This window comes from Branchiostoma floridae, chromosome 18 (genome assembly GCF_000003815.2).
Source record: "Branchiostoma floridae strain S238N-H82 chromosome 18, Bfl_VNyyK, whole genome shotgun sequence".
NCBI lineage: Eukaryota > Metazoa > Chordata > Leptocardii > Amphioxiformes > Branchiostomatidae > Branchiostoma > Branchiostoma floridae.
In genome coordinates, this window is record NC_049996.1 from 18,089,349 (window position 1) to 18,107,455 (window position 18,107).

The window sequence follows — 18,107 nt, forward strand, 5'->3', positions numbered from 1 at the left end:
GGTGTGTAATTCATTACTATCACTAAGGCATAACTCAGTTATAAATGCAGAAATGTGCCTGTTAAGTACATATGCAAATTAGGACGTTACATGTACAGCCAAATGCATGTGTTGGTATCATAAGGGATAAAAAAGTTTTTCATAAAATTATAATTTTCACGAGAGACAAACTCGTCCAGCTAACAAACGTTGTTGTTTCGTAATTGTAATTAATCTGATTACTTATTGATCAGTTAAAGTTATAATCGTTTCACCTCTGACGCTCCTCCCATAATGCATGTCGTGAAAACTTTTATTTTGTCTTCAAAGATATGTACTAGAAAAAAATCGTAAAAACTTCCAAAGTGTCGAGACAGGTTCAAATGAATAAGTTTGTAGACATCCAATAAATATATACCTTGGGTAAGAATCTTATAGAAAACTTCTTTTCAAATTTATAAGAAAAGTGTGAACGCTCGCAAACCACAAACGTCGTCAGCACGGAAAGCCCGGGGTATTTATAGGTTTGTTTTGCAAACCATTATTATCCGACGTGTTCGCAAACCCCACAGAAACGATCGACATATGGAAACTAAAAGATGGCAATTCACGCCCAACGTTTCGGACAATGCTGATTCCCATTGAACACCAGTACACTTGCCGTGTGAGACGCTATTGCATGTAATCGCTGGGTTTCCCGCGGAAAACAAGTCCGAAACGCGTGGGGCGAGCGTTGTTATTTTTGAGGGGGGCCTTTTCCCCTGATAAGATGATGGCGGTCCGGGCATGTTGAAGTTTGTTTGGAAAAAAAGAACCCAAACAAAACAAATTTGGCACATTTGGCATACACACAAAAAACAAAAACAAAAATAGATAAACAACTAACAAAATTTAGGCCCTTTTGCACCCCTATTTGACAATCACAGTTGGTATGGTCCGGTTCAGTTCCTGCAGTGCTGTTGTCGTGGGTGGACGTGCCGGATATATTTTTGGCAGTTTGGACAACTTTTCGGTGAAATTTCAAACTTCTTTTCCACAAGTTACTTCATGGAATGCCTGCGGCGACCGTCGGGATATTCCAGTGGTGGATTTATTCTGTTTTGTGACGTTTCGAGGAGGAAGCGAGGATTTCTGGACCTATTTTGGACCGAACCTGACAACAAAAATATGGCGAGACTGCATGTTGGACAGACGGCGTGGTGGGCAGATTAACTCATACAAGGTAAAACTACAAACTATAGCTTTCAAAATGACGTTCCAACGACTTGGTAGAACATGGCAAGTTATTTGCTGTTGAAATTTCGTGAATACTGAGCGGTTATTTCATTTTTGCTATTGGGCCTTAAAAAATGTCCAATTCTTCCCTGTTTTGTTGAGTAGTTTGCTTTTTATCTGTGCTAAGACAAGGTCACATGTATTTAACATATCGTGTGAGAATCACATGAAGTATGAGTTGATATTTCTGACAAAAACTGAAACAAAAAGTCATTTTTTTTATCTCCACGTGCGTTGCCGGACTCCACGACCACCTGTTTGAACGCGCACGTGGGCGCCATAATTACGTTAACTCGGCTCAGTTCTTCCCGCCAAAATGTGGAGCTGTTCACAAAGGTTGGGCGGAAACTTGTGGCACGTCTTGTGGATTTAAACAGCGGTTCTTGTTGCTTTAGACCAAGAAAAGTATCTTTATTTTTGTGCAAGTGTTAAAGCGTCGGGGGAAGTTTAGAAATGACATGCTAAAAGAGACTGTTTTAAGTTTTCTTTTTTCCCTCGGACGGTTGCCGAGTGGAACAGACTGCCGGGGCACACTGCCCAGGCCCCGTCAGTCGAGGCCTTTAAGGCCGGTTTGGCTGCCTTGCCCTAGTCCGCAAGCCACCCCCCCCCCCTCAGCGACGCCCCAGCAGGGGTTTTTAGAGGGTACACAAGACGAAGACGAAGACATGCGGCCTGACGGTAGAAAGTTGCCATTACATGGTAAAACAACAAACTATTTCGTCATGATGTTGCACGACTGGTTAGGGCTTTTGGAAATAAATTTGGAATTATTTTGAGTCATTTTTCACACAGAAAAGAAGCTCGGAACTCTTTTGAAGGCCGAAAAACAAGCCTTTTGACGTGGCATTTCTAAATACTAAGTTACCTATTATTTCTGCGTAGTAATTGGCTCATCCATATGAAGCTATGGGGAAGTGCCTGGAGTCGCGCGAAGATGTGATTCGTATAACCTTTTCAAATTCTTTTTCTTACGTACGGGGTGGGTGGGTGGGTGAGAAAACACTAATAAAACCTCCCTACTATCTCTCTTTTCATCTTCCATCAATTCCTGCTTACCCCAATGTTAAGTCTTCGCCCGACTACCAGGCGGTGCGGATGAGTCCGTTCTTCTTACAGTACACAGTCTATCTTGCCCTTATAAAGGGGTTGGGTCTTCGCCTAATATAGGCATCGCCAATCACAACGCAGGAAAGATAGTTACCTATTCTTTCTGCGTAGTAATTGGCTCATCCATATGAAGCTATGGGGAAGTGCCTTCCGTCGCGCCCCTTTTGTATCCTTCGTACCATTTCTTCCTACTACTATCATTTCGGTTACCTAAACTCTCCACTCAATCAACTGAATCAAGTATTCGTGTTCATCTGTATGTGGGCCGGCTACACGACCACCTGAACGAACGCACACGTGGGCCTCTTCCTGCCTAAATGTCCCATGAAAGGCGTGCGGAAAAATGCGTTTTTCATACACGTAACTAAGGCTTTATTTTGAGTTGAGGTGTGTTTATATTTGTAGCGCCAGGAAGAACAGTTTTTGGCACACAATGTGCTTTTGTTGTAATGTAGTTTAGTTACCTGATGATACCTGATTATTGCTAGATGAATCCTCAGAGGTTTTGCTGGTTGTGATGACACCCTCCTGTCACTCAAAGTACTTCTTCCTGGGGCACAGCACAAATCCAACCCTATTTTAAAGCTGTTCACTGATTCTGACAGTTATAATGTACATGTAGTTCTAATGTGTGTGTGTGTCAGTTCCACAGTCACTTATTTTCTGTATGATTCCAGAAATAGCTGTTTAGATCCCAGGCCGATATGATACTGTAATTCCTGATTTTTTCAATATACTGTTATGTTCACAGTTTGTTTGTTTTATTGCGATCTCCATTAGTGTAGATCATAAAATCATGCCACTACTCTTCCTGGAGTCAACGGTGACGACTGTAACGTGAACTTATCATTACTGATAACAAATAAGTCACAGACTTTTTTGATGCGCACTTTCCGCGACAGTGAACATTTAGTTTCGAGAACAAGTTAAATTTTCTCAGACCATGAAAGTTTGGTACCGATGAATTACAGTATTACAGCACAAAGCTATTAAGCAAAATTGGAAACGAATGGAATGTAATTGATATATAACTGTAACTTATACTTGGTTGTACATGTTACTGATTGCCAATTTTTTACTGTTACAGCAGTGGAAGGACAGTCCTAAGAGGTGAGTGTTTCAAAGTATTAGTTTTACCTGAATTTACCTGAACCTCAGAGACTGTGGTACCCCCGCGGTCAGGAGCTGGAAGGCGGATGGCCCACTGTCGCTCCTCCGTCAAGTACGGCTTCGATGTGTTTGTCTATCTTGTTTTTGAAGCAGTTCAGTGTTCTGGATTACAACATCCACCAAGGAGGTTGAAAAAGAATAGGAGCCAAGGAGGTACAAGCAGTTGATTGTTTTAGGAGACATTTGCTGTGAAACACTTGAATTTAAAGGATAGTTCCCAACTTTCCTATTGGGTCTGACAACACCTCTTTATGGGAATGACACCTTTTTTGTTTGCTATATTGTCAGATTTCTGACTGTAAAAATGCCTGAGGAATTAGTTTTCCTGTTTTCAGTATCACAGGTGAGTTTCATGAGTTGATGACCAATGCCTGTACTTTAAGGTGGCTGAGTGTATTGTTACAGACTGTTGTTTATTTCTGTAGTTAGGATTCTTGCCAGTGTCTGATGCAGTAGTGAGGAGTCCTGTCCTGATGACCTGACTTCAAGATGCTACTTTAGAAGATGCTGAAGACTCACTACAGGTAACACATTGAATTTCCTTCCTTTCTCTCTAAGACGACAGATCATGGTAGCAAAATTTGAAGATTGAAATTTCTTCCTTATAAAACATATCATAGACTATAGTTTTAGTAGTAATAGTAATCATGATACACATGTAGTAGAATGCTAAACTTTCATCCAACACAAATTAAGGCATGCACTGAACGTCTTCAACGACCACTTCATAATGGCCTTGTTCAGGCTCGATACTGATGACCAGTAACTTCAGAACGTAAACTCACGTCAGTTAAAACCATGCCATCTTACTAACATGTGATCTAGAGGATTGTGATGTCAACAATCGGTGAAACAGGTGTGACAATTGTGCTGTATGTCCTCTTCACTCCTTAGTCTGTTGCAGAGGGCTGTCCAACACGGCAATCGCTGCTGACCCCAGACTCCTGTCCAGACCTGGGGATGTCAATGTGGAGTCGAGAGAAAAGTTCCTTCCCAACAAGACGCATTTAGAACAGGTAAGTGGCTCATGTTCAGTTCATTTCATCTTCTCGTGGCATTGATTTTCAAATTTTACTGTAAACGGATTCGTTTAGATTTATCTAGTATGGCCGTAGTCAAGGTAAGTCTCTGCTGCTTGACTGTAGTTCAACTTGTAGTTACCTGTTTCTCACGGTTTCAATGTGTGTAGATCAGTGAATTCATTTGTGTGTAAGATAGTTTTTCTTGTAGTCTTGCTTGAGTGTTTATCATTCCATAGCCATTTATGCCCTTTGTCGAACAGTATTGACCATAGTAAAACCCTTAAATTAACCTCATGATGAGTAACATCTTTGGCTATGGCTAAACAGAATGATTTGAGAATGACAGTCTCTGCCACATAAAGTAGATCTGTATGGTGTGTGGCAATAGAAAACTTTTTTTCTTGTTATTTTTTAAAAAGTTACGGCATATGCATGTCTGTACTCATTTTGCAGCTGCTTTGTACCATTTACAGTACGATCCAAAACTTCTATTGGATGAAAATGGATGCATGTGTCATGCTAACCCTTGTTTGTGATGTGTGACTAATATGCTGTTCATTTGCTCTGTCGGAAGTTCATCTTTGTGTATTTCTGGAGCTGAGAGTTAGTCAGTAATCATTCCTTCCCCCTCTCTCTCTCCTGCACGCAGCCACCACCATCTGCAGCTGGGGCTTTTGTGCGAGGTGTGGACTTCTGAACCGCTCGCGGACACGTCAGCCACTGCCTGGACTCGGAAGGGCAACTGCAGAAGTCAAGGTCGTCATCCACTGCGATGGACAAACATCGTCGTCTCGTATGAATGCAGACAGTTTTCAGCAATTGTACCTGGATTTGTGGAACAAAGTAACTGAATATTTTTTGGTGTGGATTGACTGTTGACTTCGTTATTGCAGTAATTTTGGATGATAGATGAAACAGTTTATTCTCTATTCTCTTCTGGCTAAGATCGGATCCTTAATATTTTGTAACATTCGACTGGCACTTAAATGATTGGTATAGAGATTGCAATATTTGAAGAATTTTTTGTGAAACTGTTAGTAATAAGCATTTTGTTGCAATTTTGGACATGATGATAGATGTTATGTGTAAGGATAGATTTAGTGGGATAGTAGGGTTGCTTCCGCAAGTAACCGTGAAACATTGTTATTCTCTAGAATGGCCGGGAAGCAATGATTACCACCAGAACAGCAGGTCGAGCACCCCTGTAGTGAATTAGCTTTGGAACTCGTCGGCCCTACTGTACTCGGGGGACCGACGGAGATAGTTAACCTAAGAGGTTGTATGTCAAGGGAACATGTGTTATAGAGGTCACGGTACCTGTCACTTGTACTTAAGAAGCTGCGGCGGTAGCACTTGGGAAAGCCCCTAGCGTTCCTTGTTTGTTTTGGATATCAACTACTTGTCGAACACTGCTCATGCTCAAAAGACGTTGACTGATATTATTGATTATTGCGAGGACCAATTTGGGGAAGTCCCGTATCCCACATTTACCGGTTTCAAAGGACACGAACCCATCACCAATTATCCAAAGGTGGGGGCCAAATTCACTATTAATGGGATTTTTATTAGAGGAAAAGCGAGTTAACCACGATTTCTGCTTCGAAATGTCCGTCAAAACTGACAGTAAGAACTCAAAATGATAAATGAGAAATACCAAAACCGATTTATGTTGACCAATGGCCGATTGCATTTTATATCGTTTCGGACCAAATTTGGGTGGAGGCGGACACCAAAATCTAGGAAATAAAAGTTGGGAAACACTTAGCAAGAACAAGAGTTTTTGTGCCTAAGGGCCACCCACTGCCTCGCCTGAAGAATCTGTCAGCGACTTGAGCGGTTCTGGAACTTTGTAGGAGTTCCATCCTGCTTTCCCTGGAGCTACCATACCGCAGAGACTTTCTGGAACTGTCGGTGACGAACTGAATAAACCTCGGCGATCGAACATTTTGCGGGCCCCGGCCTTTCACTCGAGTCGACACAGCAGGTGGTGGCTCTAGAGACTTTGTCCTAGGGCCTCCGTGAGGACCGTCAGAGAGCAGACTACTCCTGGCTAACCTTACATATGGTTTGGTTCTGTTTTGGGTAAGATGGAGATCACTCAGATCACTGTCCAAAGATCATATGGAAGTTGCTGTTTTTACAGTATTATTTCTGTGAAATTTGGGATAATTGATTGTATAACAGTTACTGTTTGCTGTTGGCTGGCTCGGATCAAGATTGTGAATGTTGTCGTAAGCTGGCGCAATGTCTGAAGAATGTACACTTCTGTGGGAGTTAAATGAAAACTTGTTTTGTGAAACTGTTGGGAAATGATTTTCTGTGAAATTTTGGATCATAGTATACAAATGTAGTTCTCTTATAGCTGAGGTTGAGGTCACTTTTGTCACTGATAACGTACATGTCTCTGATGATTATATTGAAGTTGAAGAGTCATTTTGTCAAACTGAAATAATTTATTGTGGATCATGATTGTAACTATTTGTTCTCCATGGGCCCTGATCAAGATTGCTTACTGTTATTCCTTTCTGTTGATTCCTAAGTGATGGATAAAGCGTGTAATGTCTAAAGACCATATTATACGCCAAAAAGTTGTTACTCAAGCAACTGGATATGGTTTTGGAAACAGTCAGACGTTTCGGACAGAATCCACTATCCTTCGTCAGTGACACTGAAGTGATCTGGAAGAAACTGATCTTTTATACCCTAACTATGAATGAAGACAATTTCAGATGTCCAATCGGAGGCATTGTAGGACAAGTCAAGCTTAAGACAACTTGAGTAACTACTTTTTGGCGTATCTTATTACCTGGATGTCTAACCTACATCGAGGTAAAGACGATATTGTCCTAACTTTCTGTTGTAAGCTGATGAGGAATGACACTGTTCTATTTCACAGCTTTAAATTTTGATGATAGTCTGATATATGGTAACTTTCTCATACTTCTTGCAAAGACGGAGTTTGGTTACTATGTTTACCATTTTAAATTGATAGGTTTAGAGATTCCAATGGTCATGTTGAAGTTGGGAAAGTATCATCTTGTTTGTGGAATTTTGCTGTAATTTTGGACGATTGATGGTAAATGTTGCTGTACGTTTTGCCTAAGATCCAGCTGAAGATGCAACTACGTCCATTGAGGTAATAAGCAGATGCAACTGTTTTCAAATGGATTCTGATAGGCAATGTACATATTGAAGTTGATGAAGCATTGATTTGTGAATCGTTTGTCTGAAATATTCGTGTTATTTTGTATGATTGACAGTAAGTATTCAGTTCTTTGGAAGATTATCATTGTTTTTGAATGATTTGTAAATGATCAGATATGACATAAGTAATTCAGTCTGTTTGAGCCTGATCCTTTTTTTTGTAAAATGTTAGTCATTGATATTAAACCTTTGTTATTGTATCATTGCTGATATTTATGCTATATTGATAGTATTGTATAACCGTACATGAGAAATGAAGTATATTTAATGTTAGCCTTTAGTTTGCAGACTGTAGTGTAAGCTGATTTTGTGTACAGAACCTGTGATCTTTGTTCAGATGATAGCATTGTATAATCTTACATCAGAAATGAAGTATTATTGTTAGCTTTCTAAACTATTAGGTAATTTTCTGTAACAGTGCGAGAAATTAAGCAGCAAAGTATCATGATTGCTTGCCGTTCTTGACTTTGTGTCCAGAACTTTTAAACACTGTGTAACTGTACTAGACTCTGATATTTTGTCGCAACTTTTGTTCATACGAAAGCATTCTTATAATATTAATGGTAAACGAGAAATTGAGTAGCAAGAAAGTATTATTATTTGCCTTATGTATTAGCTGATTTCATGCACCGAAACTGTTACTTGTGTGACACTGTTGTAGGTCGTACAGTTTGTGTAACTTTTTGGGCCTGACTTTTGACTGTATGATGTTCTATTGCTTGTTTGCAAAGATGCTACATGAAGAAGAAAAAAAGAACTTGGTTAAAAAGATCATAAATGAACTATGCTGGTAATAAGTATATTTACAGGAGTGAGTTGAATCCCACAGTTGTTCCAAGTTGTGTCCTTCTGCTGTAATATGAGAGTACGTGAAAAGGTGTGAAGATTTAAGACTTTTGTCAAGTCATCGACCTGCCCTGAATAATGTCTACAGTGGTGGATAGTTTGTACAAGGATACTAGTTACTTGTTTACAAACTATACAACACTGCAGACTGTGGAAGGTTTTTGACTTTGCGGAATTCTTATATTATCTTTAGACTGGATCACATTACATCATATTACAATGGATAAGAGCATAATTTAGAAGAATTGTGAGATTTTACTTACTCCTGTTTATGGACCAGCCTGGCTCATGTTCAAGTTTGCCGCGTGTCTTATTAACATCAAACACAACACTCTCCCTTCCCCCTCACTCATCACATCCATACCTCTCCCATCACATCCCTCACTCCTTCCATCCCCCAATCCTTCCCTCTCTCATCACATCCCTCCCTCATTCCTTCCCTTTTTCATCACATCACATCCATCCCTCCCTACCATCATATCTCTCACATTCCCTCAATTCCCCTGCTCTTGTCTCCCTCACAATTCCTACCCAAGACACTCCTTCCCCACTCATCCCATTTATACTAACAACATGTTTAGTTGTTGGCGTGTTTTCAATGTCACTGTCAATAAAAGTTGATTGCAGTGCTACTTTATTGGAATAAAACAAATGCTACAGAAGATCAGTTGTGCTGACCAGTTTTCTTGCTAATTTTATTACAGAAGAAATATACATATAAATTTGTACCAAAATACTTAGAAAATTTTTCACAAAAATACTTAATAATTTTATTATAATAGCTAAATACTCTATACAAAATGCCTGCCAACAGCCATCAACTGAGCCGCCCCTCGCTCAACAAACGCCAGGTCCACCCACCACCCAAACCTAAGTTGCACAATCCTGCCCACAACATAAGACAAATATCACCTCAAAAACATTTATTTCATAATCCAACATCATAAAAACAATACATTCCTCTACAACCTCACTTCTCATGCTATATTTTCTAATTAAATTCTACTGATTGTCCTCGCAAAAAACCAGCTTACTTCATTCTTAATAGCAATACGTAACATTTACATATAGTAAAAACATTCAGCACAAACTAACTGACTACAACTAGATTTCATACACTTTCCAAGTAACATCAATATTGAATCTTCCATTGACTAACTTAACTGCATTTTACACACATTTCCAAGCTGAAACATTACTATATCTATGCAAGAGACTGACCGTAGGTTTTGCTCTACAAAGTAAAGGACGACCGATTAGCCATACCCACAACAATCAACACACTTCTTCCCAACTAAAAATGAAATTTACAGACAGTGTCACCAATTTGCACAAATCCTCTGATGACAAACATTACAATACATTGTATACATCTGCTCAATCTTCCTTTACAGTTCTACCTTCAATCTTAAAATGGTATCTGCTTACTTTCAGCACAAACATATAAGAAGAGGGTGACCATATTTTACTGTACATCAAACTTGTTATCATTTACATTTTCTATGACGAACAACAGAGGATACTGTAAACGGTCAAAACTCTTCTATTATTTTGCAATTTATTGACGTACAATTATGCTATGATCACCCCATCTCCATTCTACATGAACCTGAATGGAAGCTTTCCATCTATCAATTAGTTTCAGTTCAGAAACTACATCAAATACAGCACTTACTAGATTTCTCCCATTGCTTTAATACACCACCAACATTCTGAGCTTTAGATGCAATGGATATAGCAACACACAAATTAAGGAATTCACAACAACAATCTCAAATGTCATCTAAACATGGTCAACTCAACTGTGAAACATCTCTTCTCCGTCCGCTATTATCAGGCTGCCGAGACGTGCACGTGAGAGCCCGGCTTCCGATCGCAGCCATCGATCCGACAGCCTCATTCATCACTGCTAACATCCCCTGCACTGACCCCAGTGTATCTGACTGGAACGAAAGAAGAAAAAGTGTCAAACCTACTGGCTTCATGGAAAATCTATATTATATGTTGTTACTTCAAACTGGTCGACACAAAGCCACACATTTAATAACTTTGCAACAGAATGGCATCAGAAAGCAATGTTTGAATTACAAACTATTCTGTTAAATGGTAAGAACATTATGCCATGTCCATTTGAATATATGGATGACATACACGCATCAATTTTCAACAGTTCACATTGCCATAAATTTTTAAAAAAATATCCACTATGTAAATGGCCTAACTTTCAAATGTTCACTTTAAACCTTGAGGATTTACACGTACACTTAATTACATTTTGTTATTAACCCTCATCCGACCGTTATATTTTTACGACGAATCTGACCGTATGGGGTCATTTTTGACCCCATTTTGTTTTGCTCATAGACATATTTCTGCTGGGTTATTTTTTCATTTCTATGTACTTACTGTTTCACTAATCTATGAAAAATATTTTGACAAGTTTTGGTGTCAGTAGTTATTACTCATTATCATAATTTATGCAGAAAATGAGGAGAAACCACATTTGCTCTAAAAATCTACCATACTCAACTTACTTAAACAATGTTTTGTCTTATCTATTTCTAAACAATAATTGTGATGATGCAATAATACTGATAGCATAATAATGTTATTTAAAAAGAAAAAATACAATATTTGTGAAAAGTAACGAATTTATCACTTAATTATGCACCATATTCCGCCATCTAAACACATACATACAATAACTCTTGTCTATTTTCCCACAAGGATCTTTCTTGTAGGTTCCTTCTGCACATTCTGTCCATATATTGTTTTTTAATTAATTAGAAACATTTTCACTTTCATTAGCATAGGTAATTAGTGTGTATTATCATAATTTATGCATAATGTCAAAAAACTGTTTTACACCAAAATACTAAATTTCTTTCAAAATATTCGGTGTTTACTCATCTAAGCAATTATAACTTGTTGCTGTAATAGCAATGATGAGGAATGCCTTTTATTTTATTAAAATTTTTTGATATATATGTAATTAAAGATTCACAATTGGCTGGGGTCATTTTTGACCCCACCGAACAAGACACAAACTTTCAAGTATAGCTCATACAATAATGGGCAAAACTGGGGAAAAATTGGTAGATGTTGTAAGACATGTATACAAACAAATTCATAGAAGGAATTTTTTCTCTGATGAAAAATGTTGCTATGGCAGATTAAAATATACACCTGGGGTCAAAAATGACCCTATACGGTCGGATGAAACGGTTAAACCAGGGATTTTTTTTGTACTCCCTTTCTCTGGAGATCAGATCCTCTGGCAAGCATTAAATTCTGACGTATCACATGCATGTGGCCACAGTCTAATCAACTGTGACCTGTCTGATAGTAATTTTAGTCCCTAAGAAGCCATGCTTTGATTCATTTTAACTTGGAAGTATCAAAAACTCCACACCCTGGTAGGAAGAACCCTATTTCCCCCATTTGCTGGTGCTGCTCAATTGCAGTCCTCCCTGTTGCAATTTGCAATTTTTTTGCTCTGACAAAAAAAACTTGATAACATATCGTATACTTATGATGTACAAAGAAATGAATACAGGCACGGCAAAGTTAAAACTTAATGAAAAGCTAATAGATTTACCAAGAAACCACAATCAGATTGGGGAGCACAAACATTCTAATTTTTATAATACGATATTGTTCACGTTTGCTGACATCATCAGCCATTCTGAGTGTGCATTACCTAAAGGTGGAACAAAAACAATTTGCCAATAGACCAGCAAAAACAGTGCTTTCCTTTGGAAACATATTATTGTAGACTGCCAAAGTGAATTTCAAACAATAACGAACTAGAGTTCCACGAAGACATACCTTAGAATGATGTCTGTAGACAAAAATGTGTTACTCATTACATTTTATTTCATATGCCTGGAGTTCGTTTATAAATTCTTGAAATTAATCATGCAAATTTGAATACCAAAAATCACGATGATCCTTTACTTCCGTTCGTGACTTATTCTCTTTCAAAGTCTGAGTGAAACTAAACTGGCTCCTGCAGTTCAAAAAAAAGATGCTAGGGGACCCAAACATACACCTCTTACTCTCTTTCTCACTTACATTATATAACAACTTTGAAAGTCCTATGGAATGCAGTGCATTTATGAACTTTTCTCAATAATTACGCAAATTACCTGTTAATTTATATAATTAGTATCTCATTATGTAAGTCTTCACTTAGGCTATATACATACATGTACCAAAAATCATGATCCGTCAATACATCCATATTTTCTAATTAATCATGCAAATGAGGTCTTTTATTTGCATAATTCATATCTATCAACATTTCTCTCTTTCTAAGCTACATATGTGACAAGTTTGCAAGTTCTATGAAAATCATGGAATGGGGTGAATTTATGAAATTTCCTCATTAATTATGCAATTAGCTGTTGATTTGCATAATCAGTATCTCATTATGTAGGTCTTCACTTAGGCTATCCACATACAAAAAATCATGAGGATCCGTCAACATATTCATATTTTCTCATTAATTAAGCAAATGAGGTCCTCATTTGCATAATTGATATTTATCGACATTTCTCTCGTTCCCAGCTACATATGAGACAAGTTTGAAAGTCCTATCATAGAATGCAATGGATTTATAAACTTTCCTCAGTAATTATGCAAATTAGCTGTTGATTTGCATAATTAGTATTGTCACGTATTGCTATTAAGAATGAAGTAAACTGGTTTTTTGTGAGGACAATCAGTAGAATTTAATTAGAAAATATAGCATGAGAAGTGAGGTTGTAGAGGAATGTATTGTTTTTATGATGTTGGATTATGAAATAAATGTTTTTGAGGTGATATTTGTCTTATGTTGTGGGCAGGATTGTGCAACTTAGGTTTGGGTGGTGGGTGGACCTGGCGTTTGTTGAGCGAGGGGCGGCTCAGTTGATGGCTGTTGGCAGGCATTTTGTATAGAGTATTTAGCTATTATAATAAAATTATTAAGTATTTTTGTGAAAAATTTTCTAAGTATTTTGGTACAAATTTATATGTATATTTCTTCTGTAATAAAATTAGCAAGAAAACTGGTCAGCACAACTGATCTTCTGTAGCATTTGTTTTATTCCAATAAAGTAGCACTGCAATCAACTTTTATTGACAGTGACATTGAAAACACGCCAACAACTAAACATGTTGTTAGTATAAATGGGATGAGTGGGGAAGGAGTGTCTTGGGTAGGAATTGTGAGGGAGACAAGAGCAGGGGAATTGAGGGAATGTGAGAGATATGATGGTAGGGAGGGATGGATGTGATGTGATGAAAAAGGGAAGGAATGAGGGAGGGATGTGATGAGGATTAGGGATGTGATGGGAGAGGGAATTAGGATTAGAGGGGATGGAAGGAGTGAGGGAACATGTGATGGGAGAGGTATGGATGTGATGAGAGGGAATTAGGATTAGGGGGGATGGAAGGAGTGAGGGATGTGATGGGAGGGAATTAGGATTAGGGGGGATGGAAGGAGTGAGGGATGTGATGGGAGGTGAGATAGGGAAGCATGTTTTAAAGGAGGGAGGCGATGTGATGTGATGAGAGACAGAAAGAAGGGAGGGAGGCAGATTTTAGTATAGATAAGGGGCAAAAGGAAGAGAATCAGGCCTGGTATCACAAACTACTGGACTAGACTACGTATGGAGGTTCTGTTCCTCGACTAGGACTACTGTAAACGTTATATATCTATGAACACTGGCGCTGTTAACATAAGTTGCTCAACCTGATCACAGTATCACATTTGTTCTTGTTATCTTTATAAAAAAACAACAAAAAAACTGTAAAACAGCATCGTTTGGGGGTTGAAAGGCTCCAAAATGGAGAGAACTTACCTCCCCTTTTCTTAAACTTGGGTTCTACAATATGAATAGCACAATGGAATAACAAGGAGCTTTTTAAACAACAATGAAAGCTCCTTGATAACACTTAGTAAATAAAACAAATCATATACACATTATACAAAAACATTACATAAATACACCTGTCAGATATATCCACAAAGCCCCTCTCCGTTAGCATAGTAGCATACTGAACAGCCAAACAAATAAACAATAAATCATTCATAATGCCATAGGCAGTTCTTCATCTCACTGCAGCAGGAAATTTCCATAACGTAATACCTCAAGACGTAAGATGAATATTCTGAAAAGTTCCTGGTAATGACAAAATGATGTCATATACATGTATGACTGCAAAATACTTTCCTATTGGCCAGTAGGGTCCCACCCACACAGCGGCTGTACTAAGAAATCTTACAAACTCTGATTAGTCCACACCAATCTAATTTCCTGGTTCTCAGAATTTTAAAAAACACTGCTGATTGCAGAACAGCACAATCTGTATCTAATGGTACATGTACACAGTTTAAGGGAGTCAATATGGTCAGATGCTAGTTTTCCTCTAGCTTTCTATTTCAATCATTGGCGTCTTGCTGAAACCAATAAATGAATAAATAATGAATAATCATTCATCATGCCATTACATAAGCAGTTCTTCATCTGACTTATTAGTCTGCCAGTTTGGAGCGCCACACCTCACCCAGAGCCAACAGGAGAGAATTTGTTTCTTCTGACCAGAGATTTTGCCAGTAACAGTCTGTGAGACAGCTGGACACAGTTCAGTAAACCCGAAGCAGTCTTCACTTACAAGGCTTCACTTAACAGTAAGTGTAACATTAGTCACAAATTACATCTTCTAAGGAGTGAGAAATAACTTGACAAATGTGGGCAAAACGATGATGGTATATACTGTAAAGCAGTGGATTAGATACCAAACAGTACAATGCATTATTACGTGTATTCCTAATGATCTTATAATTTGGTGTAATCATTGATGATTTTATCCAGGTTACCCACTGCAGTCATCTTGGTCTAAGCTTAGACCAGTAAAGTTTGTTGTCAAGAAGACTTGGTTGCTTTTGCAAATAGTGCAGCTGAACAGTCCCACGTACTCATTGTTTGGGAGCAGAAAATCTGTCATTCTATGCCTAGAAAAATATATTTTCATCAATTTCATGTGTTGTTCAGAGATTTTGGATAGGATGAGATATTTTCTGTCCCAGCAAGCAATTTTCCATCCCAGAGGGAGAGAGAGACAGGTTCTGAAGACAGCCCTGTTAGTTTCAGATTCTAATAATAATAACTTTATTGCAAGACCATGCTCAAAGGTTAATTGCAAACAAAGTAACACAGTGGTATACAGAATATCTAACAAAGAAGGAAAATGAAGAATACAAAGAAGTTAAAAACCAAATAACATCTAGTGAAGTACTAGTAATTAACTTCAAAAAGAGGAAGAAACAGGGGGAGAGGAATTTTCACATGTCCAAAATTTTCATAGATAAACAGGTCAATGCTGGACGACTTAAGCAAGAAGTTTATTTGAACAAAGTCTTCTTCATTTCACAGCCTTCTTTTAATTCTTCCGTAAACGTTGAAGGCGACAGATAGTCACCAAGAAGATTTATTTCTTGTTGGTTGTCAAGGTGTGAAAAGCTTGGAAAAATAAACAATTCTTCCTATGAGTTTATCAAACATGTATGTACACACACAACCACTCAATCTGATAATTAGTCTACTTCGCTCAGAGGGGGATCAGACCTGCTTCTCTCCCACCAGACTTCTTTCTTAGATTTTTAATCTTTATTCATAATATCAGTATTGCAGATAGAGTTACCTGAGCAGTAGTACCTCTGAATGCATTGATTTTACAGAATGGAATAAAATCACATTATATAATAACTAGACACAGTAGGTAAGACATGAACAGTAACGTTACATAAACAAAATAAAACAAATGATTTGTTATAAACTAGTAGTCTGATAGTATGAAGTAGGAAGGAGTTGTGCAGTCTTAATATCATTGTGCAGTGGTTTTAACATCTACCATGTGTGCATGTCTGAACTTACTATTTTGATGTTGCATTTATGAAGGTTAGACATCCAGGTAAACTATATTTAAAGACAATTTAATCTCTACGACTGGATAAGGTTCGAAGACTACTTCATGTATCTTATGCAGAAAACCCATACTTTCAAGAACATCTTAAGTAAATAATGCTGCCAGTTTCAATGACCGTACAATTTTTTCCAGTACAAATTGCCATCATTCTAGTAGCAAAATTAGTAGGAGAAAAGTATTACACTCAAGAACAGCACAAGAGCAATTTATCTTGTCCTCTTTTTATGATTTTCATGTCTCATTTTTAAATTATGATTTTGATTGCACTTAATATGTACATAGCACTATGCTCAGTTCATTTAAGCTATCTGACATTCATGTCAATCATGACTACTTTTGGAGTTACTTACTTTGTAGATAAGACCAGTACACATTGCCCAAATCTTTAGTTAATCCTATTACAACACTTGATGATGATTAGTATTCATTGGGTGACGGTCACGACGAGATGCTGCTCTTCAAACCCTGGTGATCTCTAAGGACTCCTGGTTCAGGCCCTCTGGATGTAGTGTTCTGAGTTGATGAATCCAGTAGGACTCCCGTTGCAGGCGGCGTTGTCTTGTGGTGTCTTCATGTCCTGTGTAGCGTAGTTTTTCGATTCCAAGAACTTCAAGGTCTGCAATGTTGTGATCTGGGAGGTTGAAGTGGGCTGATACCGGAGTGTCCTTCTTCGTGTTGATGGATGATCGATGGCCGTTCAGTCTATTGGCCAACGTTTGTTTGGTCTCGCCCAAACACTTGATGATGACAATGACAATGACAATGACAATGATGTTTATTGCATGTTCATGCCCCAATGGGGCTAAATGCATTAAGTTTGATATAAAGTTAATGACAACAAATAAACAATGATATATCCTAATAATAACTATTTTCTACAAGCTTCGTCCCTCCTCTTAAAACAAGAGTAAACGAACTTACACAGTTCTTCCAATATGTCATAGTTAGTTGATGACATCAGATATTTAAACATGTCTACCTTTGTTATGTTTGTATATTTCTCTTTAACACGTTTAACATTAACAAGGCTATTACGCATATCATTGTACAGAGTACACTCTAGTACAAAGTGCATTTCATTTTCTATACATCTGACATTCTTATTACAAAACATGCATATTCTATCGTCAGGGGGAGTTCGGGTGTATCTGCCAGCTTCAATTTGCAGTGGGTGATCGCTGATCCTTAATTTAGTCATGGCTCGGCGATAACTAAAATTTGTTATCTCTAGGTACTTTTCTCTTTCATAAGTAAGCTTGAATTTTCTGTAGGTTCTTAACTTATTACCTTGGTTTTCCTTCATGCCAGGAGAATTCATTTCGGAGTAAAAATTTTGAACAAAGTTGTCTTTCAGTCTTTGGTTTACTTCGGACTGAGCGAAAGATGTGTTGCGATCACTGTTAATCAACGCAGACATTGACATTGACATGACATACATTGAAAAATACAATTTATCAATTATCAATTTATCAATTTATCAATTTATCAATTGTATTGTTTACATGATGTAAACATTGACTCATATCAGTA

General features: G+C 37.9%; 1 long non-coding RNA gene across 1 annotated transcript; it reads left to right on the forward strand.

The window, feature by feature from the left end:
• The first annotated feature begins 908 nt into the window (after positions 1-908).
• On the forward strand, positions 909-6,440 carry LOC118405961. Its single transcript, XR_004829969.1, has 5 exons — positions 909-1,201; positions 3,449-3,471; positions 3,957-4,055; positions 4,426-4,547; positions 5,203-6,440. It is a non-coding gene; the product is annotated as an uncharacterized LOC118405961 (long non-coding RNA).
• Positions 6,441-18,107: the final 11,667 nt, after the last annotated feature.